This window comes from Mauremys mutica, chromosome 7 (genome assembly GCF_020497125.1).
Source record: "Mauremys mutica isolate MM-2020 ecotype Southern chromosome 7, ASM2049712v1, whole genome shotgun sequence".
In the NCBI taxonomy this organism is placed as follows: Eukaryota; Metazoa; Chordata; order Testudines; family Geoemydidae; genus Mauremys; species Mauremys mutica.
The window spans coordinates 57075339-57081338 of record NC_059078.1 but is presented as its reverse complement, the minus strand read 5'-3'; positions in this window follow the sequence as shown (position 1 = coordinate 57081338).

Here is a 6000-nt window from a genome sequence, read left to right as displayed (position 1 = left end):
AGTTCTCCCTCATCCCAAAATACCCTAGCACCAGCTTTGGGTTATGCTGTGGCAGGTCTCTGTGTGAACAGACATTCTACCCTGGACTCAAGAAAGTGGGTAGTGGAGATCACAGCAGGGCTGCTGGAGCTCTGCTGACTAATTCTGCACAGCTCTCCTGCTTTTCTTGGGCAGCTGTAGCTCAGACAGGATCTGCGCCAAGACTGGTACAGAAGGTGTTATTGACCTTTGTACAAACACAAGATTCCCATTGCTCTTTGGGCTCTCTGTCCCCCTTGTCAATTCTATAGCCCTCTCCTCACTCTGGAGTATGTCACTTCCCCAGGGCAGCTATTAATTCTCTCGCCAGCCACTGCCATCCTGCTGGTCAGCCAGGATCCAGTAGCAAACACCAGAGAGGAGCGCTGGGATTAGTTAAGTTTCCTCAACTAGCAGTTGGTTTTATACGGTTCCTGCCTGTATTTTGCTTTAGTATCCTCCACTGGCTGAGCTGGCCAACCACAGGGGAAGCATGGAGGGAGTCCTGAGCTTACCAGGGTGGTGGCATTTGGACTATACAGAGATACTGGTTGACTAGGCTAACTAGCCCCATTCAAGCCTATCAAGAAGACTAGTGATCACACTGAGATGAAGTACAGCACTGATGCTCCATGTGCTGTAAGACTCAAAACAAGTTAAGCTCCTTGGTGCTGCTGCCAGATGAGCAAAGCAGCTGTTTTCTGGCTGGGAGATCACAATTGTCCATTCCTGCACAACTAGTCAGACAAGGAGTAGGCAGGGTTGGGCCCACCTCCATTGAGGCAACAGGCAGGAGTGGCAAGCCCTTTCTCTGGTGCTATCACTGAGGCAGGAGCATCAGTAGAGACACAAGGTACTTCACTGGGCCTTCCTCCACAGGCTTGAGTTCAAATCCACAACTGCTCACCATGATGAACAGCTTCCACTTAGCCATAGCCAGTAATCGAGGTGAAGAGACAGGGCAGACTATGCCAAGGGAACCAGGAGCCTTTGCAGAGGCACAGGGAGTGGATGGAAAGCTTCCATAAACATGTCTAGCAGGGTTTTTGCCCTGTTGCTCCACCCACACTCATCTCAGGTTTGTTCTCATGGGGAGACTGCAGAGCTGGGCACAGAAGAGCCAGAGACACAGTATGTCTGGAATGGTTTTAATTCAAGATTCTGGTTTCACAAGCTGCTTTTCTCCTTCATCTCCACCATGCAGTTTCCAGGAGTGACATGGACAGGCCCTTCCTGCCACCCCCCGACTGCAGCACTGGCCCGAGCTGCAGTTCAGGCTGCTCTAGTGCTCAGAGACAAGCCTGCAGGACAGAGGCAGCAGTTATTAGCCATACACCCAGCCTGCACAGCCCAGGGAGGGGTAGGAGGGACAGGAATCCTATCCCTCCCATTGCCAGCCCTTTCCTGCTCAGGGCAGACTCCCACCCTGCCCAGGGCTGGAGAATGTGGCAGCTGTAGATAAGGCAGCAGATGCTATTTGAGATGTGACCACAACACCCAGAATGCAACCTGAAATGCAGAGTCATCCAGTACACAAGTTGTTGCCCTGGCTTAGTGCCCTTGTTCGGTTGCCCAGCAACATGTACAGTTCCCTTGAAGTGAATTTCTACCACTGGGCAGCTCATGCCAGACTCAGGGAGAAAGTCAGCTTCAGACCACAGTTGCACCACGGCTCAGATACTCACCACATCCATCTACAGCAGCTTCTCCTCATCCAGTCCTAGAGGAGTATCACAGCCATCCAATTGGTGATGGGGGAGAGCCCATCCTGAGGGTGCTGCTCAGAGCTCCTCCTGCCCCCCGTAAGGCCAGCAAGAGTTTAATTGAAAGGCACAGACAAGAAACCTGTACTTCCACACCACCAGGTCCCTACTTCAGGAGACCCACGTTGCCTAGCACTCCCCACCATCCATAGCCAGGGTGCTCCCCATTGTTCAGGGATTGAGGAGTACACGTCCTTTTCCCCTGGGATGAGGACAAATTTGGACTTCTCAGAGAGGCTCTGGGAGATGGAGCTGCTCACTGTAAGAACGATGTTACCTCCAGTATTAGAGGAAGTCTGTGCCCAGAAGCCACAGCCTCATGGCAGGAGGGAGAAGAGGAAGACCCCACTCCCAGGTTTCTCAGACCCAGTTCCAGAGAGACAGCTGATTCCTGCCAGGCCCTCTTATCCCATCCCACAGAGAGAAGGGGAGGCAGAGGGGCCAGGATACTCATGGGCTTCAGCAGGACAGGAGATGGTGCAGGGCTCCAGACTGGAGGGCCAGCACATGGACGTGCTGCAGTGCAGGTACACCTAGAGGAGAGGGCATGGGTTAGGGCCTGGAGCTCTTGAAGTTCAGAAGCAACCACCTTGGGGCAAGTGTAACAGGGTTGGAGCCTGCCTTTGTATCCATGTGCCAGGAGCCCCTATGGTGTAGGCACCAATGTGTGTGCTCAGGAGTTGGGGGAGCCCTATTACAGCTATGCTGAGTGCTTTGGGGGTCAGAGCAGCAAGGTCAGTGCATTGCAGGGTCCCCCTCCCTTGTAGGCAAGGAGGCAGCACAGAGTTGGTGTCTCACCCAAGCAGGACTTGGCCACATGGCAGAACTGGAGGAATCTCACCCTGCAGATAAATGAGGCCTAAACCCATTCAGAGGGAGGGAGAGCCTGGGCACAAGCAATACTGGGCGCTGGGCTGAAACAGCAGGTTAGGCTGGGAGTGTCAGAGCTGGCCCAGAGCAGTACTGAGGACAAGAAGGGCAATTCCTGCAAAATTGGAGATTTGTGCTGGAAAAGTTTATCAGGAGATTCCTTAGATTCAAAACAGAAACTGTATTTTCCTGTGGTGCTGCATTGCCTCATGGGAGTTGTAGCTCAAACACCTTCCTCCTGTGGTCTGAGCAATCCTGCATCTCCCATTGCGACCCGGGGTTCTTTCAACCCAAAGCTCTAGGTAACTTTTACTCTGTGCAAGGTGGTGTCAGGAAATAAATCAAGGGAGACACGGACATCTGGCCGATAGATGGCTGGCACAAATAGGATGACACAAGAGTGCTTTCACTTAAAGCTAAACTTTAGTCTCAAGCACTTACACACTCTGCAACAGGTTAGTAAAACACCCCCAACCCTCGATAATTACCGAAGCTGAGCATGGCTTTCGAGTGGCACCGTAACAGGCTTCTGCTGGCCAGGCTTCTGTCTGCCAATGGGGACCTCAAGATGTGTCCAGAGGGAGCGTTCTTGAAGAGCCCCTTCTGAGTAGTCCGGTTACCTCAAACTTTCCCCCTTATTTATACATTAGTAACATAATGACATATCCCTTAAAGAAAACTTGCTAAGCAAGCAGTTTTTAAAGAGATTTCCCTATGGTCATCAATTTACCAGATAAGGTTTTTTCCCAGAATGTCCATCCCTTGAGTCCCTGACAAACATTCCTGGAGGCACATATAGACAGACTTCCTGTTTTTCTAAAAGACATAGATCAGCAATTTCAACATTCTCAGCAGGAAAGAGGGCTAGCTCCTATGGGGGGAGGGATAGCTCAGTGGTTTGAGCATTGGCCTGCTAAACCCAGGGTTGTGAGTTCAATCCTAGAGGGGGGTGATTTGGGGATTGGTTCTGCTTTGAGCAGGGGGTTAGACTACATGATCTCCTGAGGTCCCTTCCAACCCTAATAATCTATGACATGGGTTAAGCTGCCCTGTCTGTGGCACCCAAAACCCCCTTCCCCTCCTGTCTTGGTTACACTGAGGCCACTGCGTGACCAATTTACAACCTGCTGAGTTGGCTACTTTTAGCAATAACCAAGTATGGCCTGCTATCTGGACTACTGTTAGCAACACTCAATAGTGGTTCAGGAACTTTACTGGTTTGCCAAAATCTCCCCGTACACCATGATGCACTGCAGTCTCCCCTCTGTCCAAGAGGGATGGTGCATCATGGAACTCCCATGGCATGCTGTGTGCCTGAGGTCTTAGAACAGAGACAGGCACAATGCTGGATGTGCAGGGCTCTCTCAAAGTTAGAGCCCATCCTACTGATTTCTGAGAGATACCCAGGTATCCACTGCTGCACTTGAGAGAATGGTTCTCTCTCTAGTTGCTGGCAGTCAAGCTTGGCTTTTTAGAGCCAGTGTCCCTCCCTAGCCCAGGGGCTGGAGGGAATGGGTGGAAGGACCCTGTATTGTTCAGAAGCCATACTGGCCCTCTGAGCACCTGCTGTGAGGCAGACTCCATGAAGGTGAAGTTTTTGACAATGAAGCGGTGGTGGTGAGAATGAAGCGGTGGTGGGAACTGCAGCCCCGAGGTGGCTCCCACGGGCACCAGCTGGGTGCAGTATTTGTCTCCTTCATACAGGCACCTGAGAATAGGGGGAAGCAGCTGTGAGAAGGTGCCCTGCATGCCCCAGGCCCAAATCAAGACCCTCACCTGGACCCCCAGTCACTTATCTGTCCACCAGGATCAGCCACTGCGGCTGGGGGTTGGTGCTGGGGGTGGCCCAGCAGTAGTGCAGGACCAGAACCAGATGGACCTCCACCTGGTTATCTGAAGGTGCTGTCCCAGGTGACAGAGTCCCAACTCCAGAGTCTCACATCCCTGTCTGCCACCAGCTTGTTCTCATACACACCCTGGTTTCCAACCATCTTCGAGGAGAAGGCAGATACTGGCAGATTGACCAAACTAATAAGGGTCAGTTCTGACTCAGGTCCAAAAGCCTGTTAAGTATTCATCCCACACAGCAGCTGGGCACTGACAAGCAGGCACCTTGGCTCCCATCCTGGAACCCAGACCACTAAGTAGCATTTGCCACTTCCCTGGAAAGTGGTGCCCTAGGCAGAGAATGGGAACTGGAACAGGACAAAGGCGTTGTTCTGCCCCACAGGGATGCAGCCAGCACCGCACCCACTGGCCAGACACACCAAGTCCAGGATCAGGGGTGGCAGAGTCACAGCTCAAGAGACAGCAATGGCAAATTGGCCATCTGGAGTGCACTGCAAGGGAGCAAAGGAGAAGGTGACCCTGACCTGTCATCTGGGCTAGCCAGTCTCAGGACACTGGAGAAGAGACTCAAGTTCTAGTGCCCGTCTGAATGGGACAGTACTCCCTCTTCACTGCCCAGGTATGAGAACCCCTCACTGGAGAGAGATACCTTCCAGTTTCTGCACCTCATCTAGAGTCCCCTCATTTCCATCTAGGTCACTGGGAGAGCCAGGCTGAGCCCCTAGCTGGATCAGGCTCCCCAGATAGGAATCCCATTGCATTAGGAACCCAGGCCAGAGGCTAAGGAGCCAGGATAACTCATTCTCCCAACCCTGGGGACTCAGAAGAGGGACAGAGTCCCAGTTAGGCCATCACAGCAATTCTTCATGTAGCTGGGAGAGGGTCATGGCCTCTGCATTGAGTGGCAGTCAGCCCTTGCCATTTCAGGCAGGGTGGAGTGTGAAGTTGATTTTTGCAGTCACCCAGCCCTTATGAGTGGGAAGTCCCATGCAGCACTCTGAGCACCCAAGTGCCAGCAAGCTCTTCACAGCCACCATCTGAATTAGGAGTTGCACACCAGCTCACTTGTGTTGCCATAGTAATAAGGATTCATCCAGTCACTGAGGTTGTAGCAGCAGCCTAGCCCTTTGCAGTCTCCTTGACTGATGGGTGGAGAGGCACAGGCTAGTCTGTCTAGGCTCTGGACAGCACTACGGAGACTGGGGCTTGGAGCATCCAGAGCTGGATGGAGACAAGCTGGGATTATTGCAGTCACAGAGAGAATGAGGCTGAGACCTCCGTCTGATTCTGCTGACCCCTCTGAGAAAGGGTAAGGTGATGCAGCTTCTGCAACTTCTGCTCCAGACATCCCTGCTCAATTCCAACCCCTCTCTATGTATTTAAAGAAATAGTCAACAGACTTTAGCCCAGGGACACTACATGCTATAGAAACACACAAGTGGCTTCCCTCCCTAGCTGTAGGTTTGCACATCTCCTCCCAATTGGCCTGGTGGTTTTCTGG